This window comes from Bubalus bubalis, chromosome X, assembly GCF_019923935.1.
Source record: "Bubalus bubalis isolate 160015118507 breed Murrah chromosome X, NDDB_SH_1, whole genome shotgun sequence".
In the NCBI taxonomy this organism is placed as follows: Eukaryota; Metazoa; Chordata; class Mammalia; order Artiodactyla; family Bovidae; genus Bubalus; species Bubalus bubalis.
The window spans coordinates 143,124,515-143,145,094 of record NC_059181.1 but is presented as its reverse complement, the minus strand read 5'-3'; the positions used below and the strand labels follow the sequence as shown (position 1 = coordinate 143,145,094).

The 20,580-nt window shown below is 39.5% G+C and overlaps 1 pseudogene; it reads left to right on the top strand.

The window, feature by feature from the left end:
* Positions 1 to 20,446, top strand: part of LOC112582604 — a 39,872-nt pseudogene extending 19,426 nt beyond the window's left edge.
* Positions 20,447 to 20,580: the final 134 nt, after the last annotated feature.

The window sequence follows — 20,580 nt, the reverse complement described above, 5'->3', positions numbered from 1 at the left end:
GAAGAACTTTTCACAGTTTGTTGTGATCCACATAGTCAAAGGCTTTGGCATAGTCAATAAAGCAGAAGTTTTTCTGGAGCTCTCTTGCTTTTTTGATGATCCAGAGGATGTTGGCAAGTTGATCTCTGGTTCCTCTGCGTTTTCTAAGTCCAGCTTGAACATCTGGAAGTTCACAGTTTATGTACTGTTGAAGTCTGGCTTCGAGAATTTTGAGAATTATTTTGCTAGCATGTGAGGTGAGTGCAATCAAGCGGTAGTTTGGGCATTCTTTGGCATTGCTTCTCTTTGGGATTGGAATGAAAACTGACCTTTTTCAGCCCTGTGACCATTGCTGAGTTTTCCAGATTTGCTAGCATATTGAGTGCAGCACTTTCACAGCATCATCTTTTAGGATTTGAAATAGCTCAACTGGAATTCCATCACTTCCACTAGCTTTGTTCATAGTGATGCTTCTTAAGGCCCACTTGACTTCGCATTCCAGGATGTCTGGCTCTAGGTGAGTGATCACACCATCGTGATTATCTGGGTCATGAAGACCTTTTTTGTATAGTTCTGGATATTCTTGCCACTTTTTCTTAATAGCTTCTGCTTCTGTTAGGTCCATACCATTTCTGTCCTTTATTCTGTCCTTCATAGATTCTGCCTAATTGCCTGTCAAAAGACTGGACCAATGCACATGTCCTTCAGTAATGTTTGAGAACACACATTATCTCACTTAATCCTCAATCAATCTTGTAAGGCTGATAGGTGGGAGACTTATTTGGTGGTGACCTTGGGTTGTGCATTCATGCAACTTTGTGCTCCTAAATTCTCATTTTACTGAAGCAAACATTGATGCAACGGGAGGTTAGGTTACTTGCTCAAAGTGACCTACCTGGAGAGCGTCAGAGCTGGGATTCCAACCCAGGTCGTCTGACTCCAGAGTCAATGGTAACCAGGTCCATGGCCATCTTGAGCCTCTTAAAGCTGCTGCAGCCCTCTTAGAGAGGAAACGGTAGGAGGGAATCAGGTTGCACTCCGGGCAGTGCCACTGCACCCCTCCTGAAGGCAAACAGAAGCCCTGCAGCTCCAGCGTTGTCCATACTTCAGGCCCCTGTTAGTGCCTCAGTAAGAAGACATCTCCAGAGGCAGAATAAATCAGGTAATTTGGATCAGCAAAAGGCATTGGAGAAATAAATTGCTGTTGCAGTGTGAATATAATAAGGCAGTTAGGTAGATGGAAATGGTCATCTTTTGATTGTATGAGTGAGTATTACGTGCAGCAAATTTTAAGTCCAAGCTGCCTTTTCTTGGCCTCTCCCCACCACTAGCCACACACTTCTAACTGCCCCCTGCCCCAAATTGTTCAGTTGGTGTGTGCTGTGGCCTCTGGGAACACTAATCTAACTTTTCATACTATCCCAGGCTAAATATAATTAGGAAGAAGCTCTTCTGCCAAAATAAAGTCAATGTCAAATAGAGGTGATTTTTTTTTAATATCTACTCTTTTGGCTGACGCGCACCAGTATTGACTCATAATAGTCTTGTACAATCTGGATTTGACTCTATGGCTGCTGCTGCTGCTGCTAAGTCACTTCAGTCGTGTCCGACTCTGTGCAACCCCATAGATGGCAGCCCAGCAGGCTCCCCCGTCCCTGGGATTCTCCAGGCAAGAACACTGGAGTGAGTTGCCATTTCCTTCTCCAATGCATGAAAGTGAAAAGCGAAAGGGAAGTCGCTCAGTCGTGTCCGACTCTTCGCGACCCCATGGACTGCAGCCTACCAGGCTCCTCCGTCCATGGGATTTTCCAGGCAAGAGTACTGGAGTGGGGTGCCATCGCCTTCTCTGGACTCTATGGCTAAGGAAGATGTTAAAATTGATTTTTTTTGTTACTGAAATTTCATTTGTTTTCTCTTTTCCCTTCCCCCAAATGTGGACAGATGCACTCTCACTGAAAGGAAAAAGGCTGGATTTTTATGGCAAAGCTGATACATATGGCAAAGCCTGACCAATATTCCTGGACTAAGTCAATTCACAGTGGGCCTTGACCTGCGATTTGTGAGTGTCAAATCAAGTGATTGGATGGCTTTCTCCTACATTACTAATATTATTTATTATTAGTAATATTACATTACTAATAATACTTTCCTGGGCAGAGAAGACATAGAACTTGAACTCTCAGGAGATCATCAGCATGTAATTGTGTACAACTTTGGTGAGACCTTTCACATCTGTTACCACCTGATTCCATTTCAGTGGCACACAGTATGGTTAGTATGGAATTGTGTGAAAGGCAGATTAGAGCTATTCCTGAATAAGAAAAGGATACTGGTAATTATGGATCAACCACAAAACCTAGCGCCTAATGGGACTCTGGTTCTAGGACATTTTCTCAAGAAAGGCAATGACCAGGTTCAAGGCCTGGTTCTTAGGTTCACCAGCAGCTTGTACTACTTTCAACTCTGGGACCACATCCTGGGAAATGAGTTTATGAAGTATCTGAGAAGAAATGTGTTTAATTGGGAAAAAGATGTTTGGCTCGTCAACAAGATCATTCCAACTGTTGATGTGAAACTGCGCTGCTGTGAGTAACTGATGAATTGTCTTTCTTAGCAAGGATAGTGACGGTACAGAACTCTTCTGTTCGCTACTCTAAGCAACCCACTCCTCGGCTCAGGTTCTGTCTTCCTCAGGGGGGCCTAAGGTTGCCACAATTTTGTCATTTTTCTTTTAACTTAGAGCAAATATTATTTTCTGTCTTGTATTTTGATATGATTTCAAACTTACAGAAAAATCTCAAGAATAGGACAAAAAATTTCTATATATTCTCTACCCAGCTTCACTGACTGTTCCAATTTCCTCCTATGTTTTATCTTTCTCCCTCTCACTCTCCTTATTTTCCCCCACTCCGTGCACACATTCTCTCTCACACCCACAACCACACCCACACACACACCCCCCCACACACACGCACATACACACAAATTATTTCTTAATAATTTGAGATTAAGTTGCAGATATAAGACTTCATTTCAATCCCTTAATATCTCAGTGTGTAATTCCCTGAGAATAAGGAAATTCTCTTACAGAACCACAGTACAGTGGTCAAAATCAGGAAGTTTTACATTGATACAATACTAATATCTAATTCATAGTCCATATTCAAATTTATCCAATTGTCCTAATAATTTCTCGTGTTTTACTTGGTCCAGGATCCAATTCAGATCATGCATTTGATTTAGTTATGAGTCTTTATAGATTCTATCTGGAACAGATCCTTTGTCTTTCCCTGCCTTTCATGATGCCAGTTGGTCTCATTACTGCTGATGGTAACTTTGATCAATTGATGCTGATAATGACTGTTAGATTTCTCCACTGCAAAGTTACTATTTTTTTCCTTTGTAATTAAGTAATTTCCTGGGAGATATTTGGAAACTATGTCAATATCCTGTTCTTATTAAACTTTCACCCAGTAGTTTTATATCTATTGATGATTCATGCCTCACTCACTTATTATTATAATGACTACAAAATGATGAGTTTTAGAACTCCATCATTTTCCCATATTTATTAGTTAGTATTCTATTGTGAGGAAGAGTCTTCTTCTTTCACATTTACTTATTTATTCCTCTGATTGTTCATATGTTTATATCAGCATGAACTCATGGACTCTTAGTGTATTCAATGGGTCACAATCTGTTGCTATCATTTATTTTCATGCTCAGATTGGCCCAGATTTGGCCAGTGGGAGTCCTTCAATCTGGCTCTTGTGTCCTTTTGACATATTCCCATTATTTTTTGAGCACTTCCTTAGTTTCTAGCACAATACTAGTGTTACAGGCTCATCTTGTACTTTTCCCACTCAGCCCAAGACTCAGCCATTTTACCAAAGAACCCCAGTCCCTTTTAGTGGGAAACAGTATTGGTATACCAATTACTTCTTCTTTTGAAAGCAATAGTGATGTGGGAGAACCATTTAAAACTAAACTCTTGTAAGGAAATTGGGTTTTTGGAATTACACACGTATTTCTTTCCATTTTTAAGGAGGAAATTTAAGATCGTTTTTCTCTGGATGTCCCCACTTCTCAAATCCAATCTTCTCCATCATTGCCGGCAGCAGCCAAAGCGTGGGCGAAGGCATTGATAACAGCATCCAGATAGAATTTTTTCTCATTTCCTGAAATGTTCATTTGTTCTTAGAGGAATATTATTTACTGTTCTTATGGATTTGGGAGGGGGTAGAGAGGGATTCGGAGAAGGCGATGGCACCCCACTCCAGTACTCTTGCCTGGAAAACCCCATGGACGGAGGAGCCTGGTAGGCTGCAGTCCATGGGGTCGCGAAAGAGTCGGACACGACTGAGCGACTTCCCTTTCGCTTTTCACTTTCATGCATTGGAGAAGGAAATGGCAGCCCACTCCAGTGTTCTTGCCTGGAGAATCCCAGGGACGGGGGAGCCTGCTGGGCTGCCATCTATGGGGTCGCACAGAGTCGGACACGACTGAAGCGACTTAGCAGCAGCAGCAGCAGCAGCGGCAGCAGAGAGGGATTAGGGGCTATATCCATGCCTAATAGGGCTCTTACTGACTCTGGAGATAGGTTCTCACCAATGGTCTGGATGCTGTTTGAGTTAATGGCAGAGGCACATTCCGGAAGCTTTCTGTATTTCTTTGAGCTCAGACTAATGTAAAGGAACAGGAGAGCTATTCCTTTGAGCCACTACCTGAAGGCATTTGGTTTTTCTCTGTTGTGAAGGCTAGAAAATGAAAGCCAAAAGTCCAGGCTGGCTCTGCTTACAAAAACTGAGCTAGGAACTAGTAGGTTAAGCCTGAACAGCTCACTCAAAGCAGTTTCAAGTAACTTTATCTTTGATGGAAGGAACCAGAAGTATGGCTCTATTAAATCCATATACTTCGTGGTGGTCTTTGAAAGCCTAATCTGGCCAGTGAATGGCAATGGTCTTTCCTACACTTTGCTGGTAAAGGACTAAATCTAACAGAAGTGTTAAAGTGTTAGATGGCCCTTATTCATTTTGCTCTTTTGTACACTTTTTAATGTACAATCTATCCTCTTGTTCTCATGAAGTCCTGGTGGACATAATATACAAATAATCCAATACAATGAACAAGCAAAAGAAAACACAACCTAAAATAACAGTACAAGGAGTAGAAAAAAAAAGAAAATGTTATTTTTAGTATTCTGGTGTCTTCAAATGTTCTTTTCAAACCTTAGACCAGGGGTTTCTAACCTGAGGTGCAGAACAGCTTTGACGGGTGAGCAAAACCCTTGAGATGGTATGCACCATGCTAAAAATGTAAGGTGAATTTTTTTCCCCCGAGGACAGTCTGTAGTTTTCATCATATTCTAAAATAACATAATTGCTGCCTTTTACTGAGTCCTTGCTGTGTGCCAGGCACTTTATGAATGAGGAAAGAGAGGCTCTGAGAGTTTAAATAAATTGCTGAAGGCCACCCATCAAATAAGTAGTGGAGCAGGGATTTGAACAAAGATCTGTCCTGTTGCAAAGCCATTCTTTTCACCCTCCATGGCTTGCAGGACTACCTCAAAGGAGTCTGTGGCCCCCCAAAATGTTATGAGACGCTGTCTTAGAAGCTTCCTTTGAAGTGAATTGCTGCTGCTGCTAACCCACCTGGTTATCAGCTACGATCACTGCCTGCTCCCCACTGAAGGAACTAGAACACCACAGAATTTCTTCTACCTCCATGCTGCCGTCTGACATCTGGGAAAAAGAGGGCAATTATCTGAATAAATAGGAGTGGTTACTACATGTCTAGCTTCAGCTTTTGCCTAATAAATTGTTATTTATGTTCCATAGAAAGATTATGACCTTTCAAAAATAAATTGTAATGAGCACATTACTAGGTTGTAATTCTCAATAAATCTATGTACTCATAAATTATATATGTATATATTTATATATTCATGAGAACAAGGCTTTGGGGGAACGTTTGCTGAAAACCATGAACACTACCTGAGTTTAATAAACAAGTATTCATTGTAGTTGTGGATATCTCAGAAATAAACAAGGGGTTTATTTTAATAAAGGTGTTTATTATTTAATAAGAATCAAGGCAAAGGTGCTAATCATTAGTAATTCCGTTTTAGAGTAGTTTTAAAGCATCTCTTTATTTAAAAATATTGTAAATGCAATCCATATTGTTGTGAATAAAATAAACTCAAATAATACAGAAGTACATGAAGTATATAGTAAAACCTACCCTGCATCCTCTCCACAGAGGTGTCATTTTTCTTTTAGAATTTTTTCCTGTGGATTTATAATGTGTGTATGTTTGCACGGGTGTTATGTGTGTATAGTTTAAAAAACAAAAATAATATTCGCATATGTACACATAGTTTTACAGTTTGATTTGTTTTAGCTTAATATGATGGACACATGTTTAGTAATATACCCACCTCATTCGTTTTGGGGTTTCATATTAATATATCCATTGTACTACAATTTATTTGACTAACTCACCATCAGTGGGCATTTAAATTGCTTCCAACTCTGCAGTTACAAATAATGCTATAGTGAATTTTCTTGTACACACATCTTGGTATGGGCTTGTAATTTCATAGGACACATGATTAAAAGTACAATTTCAAGACAAAAGGATATAAGCTTTTATAGTTTAAATTGATTTACCATTTTTGCTAGTTATCTTATTAATTTAACTATTCATTAAAATTGATTCAGTTTTTAAATTAAAAGTAATGACATGCATGGCTAAAATTCAAACAATGCATAAAGATATAAAGTGAAAGTCTCCTTCCACTTCAATCCCTTAGCCCAAGTGCTTCTCCCTAAAAGTAATGATTAATTTTTTTACATATCCTTGCAGAAACAATTTAAAACTGTGTTTCAGTGTAAATATTCTTCATTTTTCTCTTTCACATTTGAGATCATGACCATAAGCATAGTCCTCTGTATTTTTTTTTACATTTTATAGTATATTTTGGAGATATTTCAATATCAGAAAATATAGGGCTTTCTGATTATATAGAATAGAGCTATGGTATAATTTATTCAATGAGCTCCCTTTGAAGGACTTTTAAGTTGTTTCCAGGCTTTAGATATGACAAAAGTCTAATGTATTTTTAAAAGGAATGGATGGTGACCAAAATTTCTTGAAGTGACAATTAGGGACTGATCACAAACTAAAATTCCTCTCTAGGTATGTTGAGCATAATTGCCTAATCTCAGCTCAGACACATGATCCAACAAAGATTTGCTCTGACTTGGGAATGTATGAAGGTGAGGAGTCTTCCTAAAGGTATGTAGATTAAATCACTCAGTTAATGCATTTGAAAAATCCCTTCTTGGAAAAGAATAAAGTAACATGAACTGAGTCAGTTCTGCAAAATCTACCCTGTATCAAAGCATAAGGTCGTTGTGTGCATGAAGCTGTTGATTTGCTGAGATTTATGAAATTAATCCATGGAATTCTCCAGCAAGAATACTGGAGCGTGTAGCCATTTCCTTCTCCAGAGGATCTTCCCGACCTGGAGATCGAACCCGAATCTCCTGCATTGCAGGGAGATTCTTTACTGTTTGGGCCACCAGGGAAGCCCATTAATTAATCTAATGCTCCAGCTGTTTTGAATTACTTTATGAACTAACCATTCTTAAAATATGCACTGATTGATTTTATAGTTTACATACTCTCTAAGACATTCGTCTGGCCCACTGTTAAGCTTTCTGTCCAATTACCAGTTCTGATAGGACGCTCTGATGGGCTCTTCTAGGTAAAATGCGATTTGGTTTTGCCCCTGTACATCAATTCTCTGTGTGATACTCATTTTTCATCATGAATGATAAGCAAGGGCTGTTTGAAGTTCGTTCAAACCTCCTTATTTGTATTCTCCTGTACAGGGTGACATTCGTCTATGGATTCAGAGATGGAAACTTCTAGCCTCTCTCTCTCTCTATTGCAGCATTCATTTTTTGTGTCCTTGCCTGGAAACTGAATACAGACACCATTTTGAAAACAATTTTTTTTTTCCTCATCATCTTAAAGATGCTCATTTTGTATTTTTTCTACCCCATAGGCAGATGTGTCTGTGACAGTTTCTGGTCACCATTATCTCTCACAAATCTAATAAACACACTCTGAATTATATTTCCAGAGGTCGTGATTGAAAGAAAAATCAGATGTGAAATGTGGTCTAGAAAAATGCAAAGATTTAATATGAGGTGATATACCCAAATCACAAGCAGAATTTGGTACCTTATCAAATGTTCTACTTAATATTCTGTGGGCAGGTACATCCGCAACAAAATGCCTCATGAATATTCAGCTACTCCATACCTCTGTCCTCTAGCTCCCAATGGTTACAATCATACAATTTGGTCCAAAGTGAAGGAGCAAATGGCAATGAAGTCCACAGGCCCCTATGAATTAGTATGGATTATCACCACTTTAAAATACACAGGCAGCAAAACTCATGCAGGTCATTTGCACAAGTGATCTCTTGTTCACAAAAGGTGAATGAGATGAAACACGTTCGTAAGCCCTTCAAAGATGGAGGCCACTCTCCATGGCTTCTGTGGTCTCTCCAGTACAAACGGACATTCAGTTATTGTTCAACTGCCTGCAGGGTGTAGACTTTTGGATTTGCTTCTTTTAATGAATTTTCATTGAGATAACTGTAGGTTCACATGCAGCTGGAGATCCCTTGTACCCTTTGCCCAGTTTCCCCCAATTGTAACGTTTTTGTAAAGCTATGACATAACAACCAGAATATTGACCTAGACACAATCCACTGATATTATTCAGATTTCTCTAGTTTTACTTGTACTCATTCGTGTGTGTGTGTGTGTGTGTGTGTGTGTGTATTAAGTTCTATACAGTTCTATCACCTGTGTTGGCTTGTGTGTCCATCAACACAGTCAAGATACAGAATGGCTAATGGTTTCAACACTGCAATGATCCATCATGTTGCCCTTTTATAAACATGCCCACCTTCCTCCCTTTCCCCACATCTCTGCTTCTCGCATCCCTAACCTTTGACGACTACAAATAATCTGTCCTCTGTTTCTAAAATTTTGTCATTTCAACCACATTAACAAATCGAATCATACAATATGTAACCTTTAAGGATTTGCTTTTTAAAAGTTTATCTATTTATTTATTTGTATTCTTGGCTGTACTGGGTCTTCATCGCTGTGCAGATTTTTCTTAGTTGTGGCAAGTGGGGGCTACTCTCTAGCCACAGTACCTGGGCTTCTCATTGTGGTGGCTTCTCTTGTTGCAGAGCACGGGCTCTAGAGTGCGTGGACTTCAGTAGTTGCAGTACACAGGCTCAGGAGTTGTGGTTTGTGGGCTTTAAAGAATAGGCTCAATAGTAGTGGGACATGGGCTTAATTGCTCCACGGCATGTTGGATCTTCCCGGATCAGGGATTGAACCTGCGTCTCCTGCACTGACAGGCAGATTCTTTACCACTGAACCACCTGGGAAGCCCAGGATTGGCTTTTATTGACTTAGCATCATTCCCTGGAGAGTCATCCAGGTTGTTGTGTTTACCCATAGTTCATTTCTTTCCACTGCAAAGATTCCATGGTGTGGATATAGCACTGTTTAGCCATTCACCTGTTAAAAGGCATCTGGGATGATTCTAATTTTTTGCGATTACCAAAAAAACCTCTGCTATGAGTATTTGTGTGCAGGTTTCTGTGTGAGAATAGGTTTTGGTTTCTCTGGGATGAATGCCCCAAAGTGTAATAGTTGAACATTTCATTTTATATAAAACTGTCCGATTGTTTGCCAAAGTGGTTGTACCATATTCTATTCTGCCAGCAGTGTATGAGTGGTCCAGTTTCTCTGCATTCTTGTCAGCATCGAGTATTGTCACTGTTTTTCAATTTAGCCATTCTGGTAAGTGTGTAGTGATGTCATATTGTGGTTTTAATTTGCATTTCCCTGATGCCTAAGAATGTTGAACCTCTTTTACTGTGATTATTTGCTATCTATATAACCTCTTCAATGAACTATTCATGTCTTTTGCCTATTTTCTCTTTTTTTAAAAATTGAAGTATAGTTAATTTACAATGTTGTGTTACTTCTAAGTGTACAGCAAAGTGATTCAGTTATACACATATATATTTTTCTACAGATTCTTTTCCATATAGGTTACTACAAGATATTGAGTATCGTTTCCTGTGCTATACAAGTCCTTATTGTTTAGCTATTTTATATGTAGTAGTGGAAAACCCCATGGATGAAGGAGCCTGGTGGGCTGCAGTCCATGGGGTCGCTAAGAGTTGGACACGACTGAGCGACTTCACTTTCACTTTTCACTTTCATGCATTGGAGAAGGAAATGGCAGCCCACTCCAGTGTTCTCGCCTGGAGACTCCCAGGGACGGGGGAGCCTGGTGGGCTGCCGTCTATGGGGTCGCACAGAGTCGGACACGACTGAAGCGACTTAGCAGCAGCAGCAGCAGTGTATATATGTTAATCCCAGAGTACTAATTTATTTGCCGTTTTTAAATTGAATGTATTTACTGTTGAGTTTTGAGAATTCTTTATATATTTTAGTCCTTTGTTGGACATATGTTTTGCAAATCTTTTCTACTAATCTGTAGATTATTCTTTTATCCTTTTCACATGGGCTTCCACAGAGCAAAAGCTTTTAGTTTTGATGAAGTATAATTTATTATTATTCTTTTTGTGGATCATGCTTTTGGTGTCAAGTCTAAGAATGCTTTACTTTGTGTTAATTTTGTGTCCTCCAACCTTACTGAACTCACTTTTAAGTTTCAGGAGGGTTTTTTGTGTGTGTGTGTGTGTGTTTTTTTTAGCTTCCTTGTGATTTTCTGCATGGACAAGACAATCACTTAATCTGCAATGCCTACTATTTCTTTTCCTTTTTTATTGGAGTGCCTCTAACTTTCCATACTATTTATGTTGAATAAGAGTGGTGAGAGTTGACATCCTTGCCTATTTCGCAGTGTTAGTGGGAAGACATTCAGCCTTTCACCATTATGGTTGATGTTAGCTGTAGGTTTCTTGGTGATCTTTATCAAGTTAATAGAAACACCCTCCATTCCGAACTTGCCAAGATATTTTTTTTCATGAATGGATGTGGGATTTTGTCAAAAGATTTTTCTGCATCAATTGAACAGGTTTGCTAGCCCATTCTAATTAGTTGCTAGACTTAGGGTTTGAAAAGATCTTTAATTCCCATGAATCTTGGTTAAAAAGCTTCTGACGGGATTAAATGGACTCTGTTTGGGATATGAGTGATTATTCAAGGAATATTGTTTCAGTTCAGTTCCGTCGCTCAGTTCTGTTTGACTCTTTGCGACCCCATGGACTGCAGCATGCCAGGACTTCCTGTCCATCACCAACTCCCAGAGCCTACTCAGGTCCATCAAGTCGGTGATGCCATTCAACCGTCTCATCCTCTGTCGTCCCCTTCTCCTCCTGCCTTCAATCTTTCCCAGCATCAGGGTCTTTTCAGATAAGTCAGTTCTTCTCATCAGGTGGCCAAAGTATTGGAGTTTCAGGTTCAGCATCAGTCCTTCCAATGAACATTCAGGACTGATTTCCTTTAGGATGGACTGGTTGGATCTCTTTGCAGTCCAAGGGACTCTCAAGACTCTTCTCAAACACCACAATTCAAAAGCATCAATTCTTCAGCACTCAGCTTTCTTTATGGTCCAACTCTCACATCCATACATGACTACTGGAAAAACCATAGCTTTGACTACATGGACCTTTGTTGGCAAGGTAATGTCTCTGCTTTTTAATATGCTGTCTAGGTTGGTCATAACTTTTCTTCCAAGGGGCAAGACTCTTTTAATTTCATGGCTGCAGTCACCATGTGCAGTGATTTTGGAGCCCAAGAAAATAGTCTGTCACTCTTTCCATTGTTTTCTCATCTATTTGCTAGGAAGTGATAGGGCAAGAGGGCATTATCTTCATTTTTTGAATGTTAAGTTTTAAGCCAGCTTTTTCACTCTCTCTTTCACCTTCATCAAGAGGCTCTTTAGTTCCTCTTTGCTTTCTGCCATAAGGGTGGTGTCATCTGCATATCTGAGGTTATTGGTATTTCTCCCAGCAATCTTGATTCCAGCTTGTGTTTCATTCAGCCTGCCATTTCGCATGATGTACTCTGCATAGAAGTTAAGCAAACAGGGTGACTGCACACAGCCTTGATGTACTCCTTCCCAATTTGGAACCAGTCTGTTGTTCCATGTCCAGTTCTAACTGTTGCTTCCTGATCCGCATGCAGATTTCTCAGGAGACAGGTAAGGTGGTCTGGTATTTCCGCCTCTTTAAGAATGTTCCACACTTTGTTGTGATCCACACAGTCAGAGGCTTTGGCATAGTCAATAAAGCAGAAGTAGATGTTTTTCAAGATGTTTGTTTAAATATAAACAACATTGTTTCAGAGCATGGCTATAATTTGGGATTCCCAATGGGTTTCAATGCCAAGGCTTGCAAGGTGTCTTCATGTTTTGGTTTAACACTGTGATGATCTCTTCTAAAGTTTGTATCTGACTGTTCTGGGTGATTGCTTTCTGTTGAGCAGTTCAGCATCTGCACAACCTGGCTTTTATTATTTAAGTTTTCCAATCCTTGATTCTTCTAGATAGAGTCCCTTCTTTCTCCAGGGTTTGTGGTTTTCTGTGTAAATTGAGGGCATGCACTTATGGGTACCGGATAACTGAAGTACCAGCGCACACAGTCTTATTTCTTCTCTACATGTTTCACCTGTGGAAATCTCATCTTTTCAACACTGCACCTCTTTGGGCCTAATCTCTAAGTGAGGGGATTGAATACAATCTCCAAGGCAGTTCTAAAATTCTGTGCTTTAATTACAGAAGACTTGAGTCTTTATTAAAAACATTTCATCTGAAAGATTCAATGGGATTTGTTTGCTGAAATATACAAATCCAGGTTTTAAGTTAAAATGTGTGCGTGTGTGTGTGCTCAGTTGCTCAGACTCTTTGCTAACCCACAGACTGCAGCTCACCGGCTCCTCTGTCCATGGGATTTTCCAGGCAAGAATACTGGAGTGAATTGTCATTCCCTTCTCCAGGGGATCTTCCTGACCAAGGGACTGAAGCCCTATCTCCTATGTCTCCTGCATTGGCAAGTGGATTCTTTACCACTGAGCCACCTGGGAAGCCCCTAAGTTAAAATGAAAGTTGCATTATTTCCTAAGCAATATCTGGTACTTAAAACGCCACCTGCTTGGCAATTTTGTTCAACTCATTTGTCTTTCTTTTTCTCAATCTTTTGCTTCTTTTTGAGATGCTTACAAGAAGTGTTAATAACAATTAACATCTATAGCTCAGCCCTCTCTAGATAAAATACCATGCCTAATTCCCATCCTCTATGTTCTAAAAGAGTTTCCCGTTACTTGTTAAGGGTTTCTGTAACAGTGCTGTTTGAATGCTGCATCAAAGAACATAACTTAGGCTTTTGTGGTATTTAGTGTATTATTGTTTTCCTAAAAGTGAATGCAGCTCAATCATAAATCATTTGTTAAGGAATGGGAATTGTGAACCCTTCTATCGATAATTAGTGCATTCATGGGGAGTGATTAAGGCCCTGGGATGCCACACTCCTCCAATGTGATATAAGTGACACTTTAACAGGTTTGCTAAGCCAATTGGCTGTGATAAAGCCATCTGTAAAAATGGGAGCCCAGATCCTGACAATTCTTTTACTTGCAGTTATGGTCAAATCTGAAGGCAGAAAGCTTGAAATAACTATTGTGCTGTTATAGCTTGATAGGATGTGAATCTCTGATAATTGAAATACTGTTGTAAAATTAAGTTAAAAAGCACTTCTTATACCATTTTGTTTTCTTTTTCTAAATGTGTGAACTTTTCAACTGATCTATACAGTTAGTGGCAGGTTTCTGATTGTCACTCATTCTATTTGCTGAGGACCACAGAATCTCAAAGAACATCCCACGCACATCTCAGAATTTCTGTACATGCAAATTAAAAGCAATTTTAATGCCTGAGACAGTGAAATAAGTTAGTAGATTGTCTACCACCATAGTTATTCCTATATCATAGATGGTGTGCTTCCCAGGTAGATTCAAAATAATAATTTCCCAATGGTAAATATGCATGATTTCATTTTGGGTGATTTGAACTGCAGAAAAATTATGACCCAGTCTTGAATTTTACTATGTACTGTTTTCTCTTAGATTTTCCACCATCATTCCAAATTCCCCTTATCCAAGCCTGAAGTGGGTGTTTTCCTTCTGAATGAGGCTGCTCTCCCAATTTTCCTAGTTCTATGACTATCACCACTGTTCTCCAATTAGTTCAAAAGCAGAAGCCAAGTTCCCTGAGACTTCTCTATCTTCATTTCTTAAACCTCTTTGCTAACATATCCTGTCAATTCTTCCTTTCCAATAGCTGTAGGATTGGGATTTCCCACACTACTCTCATCTTATTCCAAACCTTCATCATTTCCACTTGTCCAGTTAGTTAGCAAATATATATTGGACATCTACCATGTGCTGGGCACTGTATTAGGCACTGAGGATGCAATGGTGAGTGAGCAAAGAAAGACGAGGTCCCTACCCATACAGTGTAGTGAGAAAGACATATATTAATAAGCACACAGGCACACATGTAAAATTGCATCTGTGACAAGCACTATGAAGAAGAGGTATGAGGGATGTCATAAGAAGGTTGTCATAAGAGCCTAGAATAGATTGGTTTGACCCAGTCATGGAGGTAAAAGAAGGTAGGCTTCCTTGAAGAAGTGATGCATGAGCGAGATCTGGAGGATGAATAGATGTTAATCAGATGAAGAAGGGTGGGAAGATCATTCTAAGTAGAAGAAGCAGCATATGTAATGCTTTTGTGGTGGGAGAATAATGCCAAGTATTAGAGGATTAAAATGAGGCTGATGGGTTGAAGCCCAGAAAACAAGGGAGAAACTTAGTACAAACTGAGAATGAAGAGGTAGGTAGGTAGGGACCAAACCATGCATAGTTTATTTAAGCTCTGTTAAAATTAAAAAAAACACAAAACTTTATTTATGTATTTATTCGGCTGCCTCAGGTTTTAGTTGTGGCACGTGGGATCTTCACTGCAGCGTCTGGGATCTTTCATTGTGGTGTGTGGACTCAGTTATTGCAGTTCATGGGCTTAGCTGCTTTGCCGCATGTGGGATTTTACTTCCCTGACCAGGGATCAAACCCCCATCCCCTGCATTGCAAGGCAGATTCTTAACCACTGGACCACCAGGGAAGTCCTGACAATTTTTCTCTTTTAATCCTATAAGTAACACAAGGCCACTAAAGGGAGCTAAGTATGTGAAGGTGTGTGTGTGTGATACATGATCAAATTTGCATGTCAAAAAGATCATTCTGATTGTATTATGGAACAGATTGGAGGAGCACCAAGAATGAAGGCAGAATCTAGTTGGGAAGCTACTGTCATAGTCTAGGTGAGAGATTGATGGTGGCTTTTGGCACAGTTGTAAGTGATAATGATGGAGAAAAAGATGGAATCTAGAGATGTTTAGCAGGTAAGATCCATAGGACAAGATTATGAGTTGGCTATAGCAGATGAAAGAAAGCAAAGGAGACAGAAGGAGAGAGTTTTGACTTGCACAGTGTAATGTATGATGATGTCATTCACTGAGGGAATACTAAAAGAGAACCCAGTTTGGAGAGAGTTCAGATTGGGGCATATTGAGTTGAGGTGTTAATGAGATATATATGCAAGAGATGATGTCAAGTGAGCAATTGGTTATATAAGTGTGGAGTTTGGAATAGAGATCTAGTCTAGAAATATAACTTCAAGATTCATCTGTGTATTGGTGTAAGTTTGAATCCAAGGGGTGAAGAAACCATAGAGTGAGAAGAAAAGAGGTGCTGGGACCGATCCTTGGGGAACCCTGATATTTAATGGCCAGGTAAAATAAAGTATGTCTGCAAAGGTGATAGCCAGAAGGAGTGGCCAGAGAAGTAGGAGAAAAACCAAGAGTGCATTATGTCTTGGAAGTCAATTAAAAGAGTATTTTAAGAGGGAGGGAATGGTCAACGTTATCAAAAGCTGTTGAAAGGTCAAGTAAGATGAGGACTGACAAAGTATTCATAGTATTTGTATTCATAGTATTTGTCTACATGGAGGCCACTGGTGGCCTTAGTGAGTGCCGTTCAGTTGAATGATGATGGCAGAAGCCAGCTTACTGTGGGTGAAAGAATGGGTCAGGGGAACATGGATATAGCCAGTATCGATAAACTTTTTAAAGATTATTAGTTTTATTTTATTAGCTTATTATTAGTTTTATTTTATTTTATGGTGGCACTGCATGGCATGCAGGATCAGTGCCAGTGAAATTGCTCAGTCGTGTCCGACTCTTTGCAGTCCCATGGACTGTAGCCTACCAGGCTCCTCCATCCATGGAATTTTCCAGGCAAGACTACTGGAGTGGGTTGCCATTTCCTTCTCCAGGGGATCTTCCCAACCTGGGGATCGAACCCAGGTCTCCCGCATTGCAGGCAGATGCTTTACCATCTGAACTCAACCAGGGATCAAACTTGAGCCCTCTACAGTGAAAGCATAGAGTCTTTACTGTTGGACCGCGAGGGATGTCTGATAAACTTTTTTTAAAAAAGTTTGGGTGTGACGGGGAGAAGAGTGAGAGGACAGTACCTGTAGAAGGATATAGAGGTTTTGTTTTCTTTTGCAAGAGAGTGGAACGTGTTTAAAATCAGGAGGGGAAGTCAGCACAGCTAAGTTTCTGTCCAATGACTTCTATTGTTTTTTTTATGAAGTGAGAGGCAAGGTTACTTGATAAACATGTGAGGGTAAATCTGAGAATGGAGAAGACTATCAATAGTTATTGCAGAGTAGGAGCATAAATTGACTAGAGAAATGTACTAGGCTGGATGCACAGTGTAAAAGGCTTATTTGAGGTTGGTGATCATGAATTTATAGAAATATTAATTCATCCTCCTATATGGCTATGTCCAGCAGTGCTTGTCTGCTCAAGTGCAGGTGGAGTGGATGGCTGGGTTGGTGGGAGTGAGGTGGGGAGGAGGACTCTATCAGTGTTCTTAAAAGTCTCCTTGCCCTCAGTTTCTTCCCATTCCTATCCATCCTGTACACTGCCATAGAATTCATTTTCCTTAAAGACTAAGTCTAAGTGTTAGTCACTCAGGTGTGTCCAGCTCTTTGCGACCCCATGGACTGTAGCCCACCAGGCTCCTCTGTCCATGGAATTCTCCAGGCAAGAATACTGGAGTGAGTTGCCATTCCCTTCTCCAGGGGATCTTCCCGACCCAGGGATTGAATCCAGGTCTCTTGCATTTCAGGCAGCTTCTTTACCATCTGAGTCACCTTTTAAAATTTACTTTTTATCAACTCAATCTCCTTGTTCAAGAATTTACATCTTTGCAAATGGTATAGTCATTAAGACCATAGATGATAGACCTCCAAGTGTGAACTTGAGCAATTAATTCATGGAAAGATTCTGACACTCAGTTTCTTCAACTCTAAAATGTGGTTAATTGTGATATCTACCTTATAAGGTTGTTAGTTGCATTAAATATGAGAGCAAGTAGCACAGTGCTTGGCTTGTAGTAAGTAAAGCTGCTATCTTATCTTCTCCTATCTGTCTGCCCACCCATCCTAGTCTGACATTCTTCTGTACCCCTATCCAACATAACTCCCTTCCAGTTAGACTGGTCCTTTCAATGCCTCTCTATTCATTGCTGTGTGAGTTTGCTTTCACTATCCAAACCTTATCATTTCTCAAAAGGCCCACATGTTCTAAAAAAACGCTTCCTCATTAGCTTGGAGCTAGTGCACTGATCGCCCTTTGTATTGGGTTGACCAAAAAGTTCACCTGGGTTTTCCTGTAACATCTTATGGAAAAATCCAAACAAACTTTTTGGCCAACTCATTACTTTAGAGACGTGAAACCTGAGTATATTCCATTGCTCACTTTATTATCAACTGTATTATTTCATTGTGTTTTTACTGTTTTGTTTTTAAAATATTATGTTACATTTTGTCTAAAAATTTTTCAGTAATATAAGATTTTCCAATAAAAGTGTGAGCTCTCTGAGGGAAAAAATCATGCCATGAACTCTATACATTTCTCACAGAATCTACAATAGTATTTACAATACTTGTTCAATTTAATTGACTTGAATTGAGACATACGTAGGCTCCAGTGGTCTTCAAAGTGAGGTACACAATTCTAGGGAGCATACAGATAATACATTAGAGTGCAGGAAGAAAATATTGGGAAGTTTCTATTTATTGTTATCATTCTTTTGACATATTTTGACTATGTTTATAATATATATAGTGTAAATTTATTATATATATATATACACATTATTTGTAAATATACATACATAAATGGCATATGTTCAAGAAAATTTAAATCTTGGTGTCCCAGATCAAAACATTTTCAATCTACAGTATTGAGATGAATATAAGCAGTTGACAACAGTTAATCATTTTTGAGCACTTACTGTGCCCCAGGTGCTATGCTAAGAGATTTTACATGCATTAACTCAATTCTCAAAACAATTAAAAAAAATCTTTATTTATTTGGCTGTGTCGGGTCTTAGTTGTAGCATGCTCAGTCTTCGTTGCAGCATGTGGGATCTTGTTCCCTGACCAGGGATTGAACCCAGGCCCCCTGCATTGGGAGCTCTGAGTCTTATCCACTGGACCACCAGGAAAATCCCCTCGAAATAAGGTCAGTGTTATTATCTCTTATTAGAAAGGAGGAAAGTGATGCACAGAAAGGTAAACTAACTAGCCCAAGATTACATAATGAATAAGTGAGGGAACCATGATTTAAAAATACATCTGTTTGAATCCAAAGCCGATCTTGTTTTTTGGAAGACTTAAGGACATAATCCAACTTCTGTAATAGATACAGGACTATTCAAAGTTATCTATTTCTTCTTAAGTGAGTTTTTATAACTTGTGTCTTTCAAGAGATTGATTCATTTCCAAAGGTAATCCTCTTAATCAGTGTGCTACCATGCATCCCTCTGTTAGGAATGCCTGTTTTTTTTTTGTTTGTTTGTTTGTTTTAATGAAGATATAATGGAATTGATGTCCTTTGACTTGTTACTTAACCAGGGCATTATGAGAACCATATATAGATTTTTGGAAAGTAGAAAATCATCTTAAGAAAAACCAGGTACATTTGACCCTTCAACAAGGGAAAGTGAGGAATGGCAACCCTCCAGAGCAGTGAAAACTCCAATACAACTTACAATTGGCCTTCTGTATCTGTTGTTTCTCTGTATCTGCTGTTCCACACCTGAGGATTCAACCAACTGTGGATTGTGAATTACTGTAGTTTATACTATTGGAAAAAAAATCCATGTGTAAGTGGACCCACACAGCTCAACCCCTGTTATTCAATGGCCAATTGTAACCACATGATTGGATTTATATCTGATACTTATGTCCTCTTAAGAATATGAAAAGCCATTATAGAGCTCTTTCTTAAAGAATCTTTTCTGACTTCTAAAGTTGAATCCAAACTAACATATGCTTTGTAACTTTTCAGTTCTTTCTGAAAATATAATAATTCAAGAAACAAGTTCCACTCTTTCACAACAAATAGACTTGACAATTCCATCCCAAGTTACTGGACTAAAACCACAGAAGACTGCATATTCTTCTACAGTGGTGTCTAAAAGCATGCCTGTATTTGCAACTGATTATACAATTTGACCATATTCCAATACAACATCTCCACCACTGAAAACAATGACTGAACCAATTTTTTAAAATAAAATTTAGCCATATATCAACATCCTACACCAATTTTTTTAAAGACTTCCATAGTCTTTAAAAAATGAGACAGCTACATTTGCAGCAGACCTTTTGTCTACGTCAGCCGCCATTGCTCTGTCTACCAAGAGTACCTTCGTAGGCCCTACTACCAATTCCATGAAAATAACGAAATCCCCATCTTCAGAGAGCACAGGGACAACCAAAATGGCTGAATCCATTGCTACTGAGACTTCTCATTCAGCAGTAGCTACTAATTTCCTGTACACATCTAGATTTACCAACAATTCAATTGTATCCAAACCTTCAGTAACTGGATCTCAGTCGGCTGTTAGGAGGACAGCATCTTTATTCTCACCGATTGAGTCAAAATCCATGTCTACAATATCTTGGCCCAAACACAAATCCCCAGGTACTGGGGCACTCCCTATTGCCACAGCTAGCCAGGAGTTTCCTGCATCTGCAGCTGCTAGAAGTGTGCATCAGTCCACAGTGGATCCGACTTCAACTACAGCTACTCCCATTGGGACTGCATCAACACTGTCACCTGAGTCTGTGCTTATCTCCACAGCTGTTTCAATGGATTCTGTATTTCCTAGAAATCAGACAACCCAGGGACGGGGGAGCCTGGTGGGCTGCCGTAGATGGGGTCACACAGAGTTGGACATGACTGAAGTGACTTAGCAGCAGCAGCAGATAGCATCCACGTTGGCCACAACTGAGGTGGAAATACCATTTTCAGTTTATTCAACTAAGTCTATTGAGATGCTGCTGCTGCTGCTGCTAAGTCGCGTCAGTCATGTCCGACTCTGTGCGACC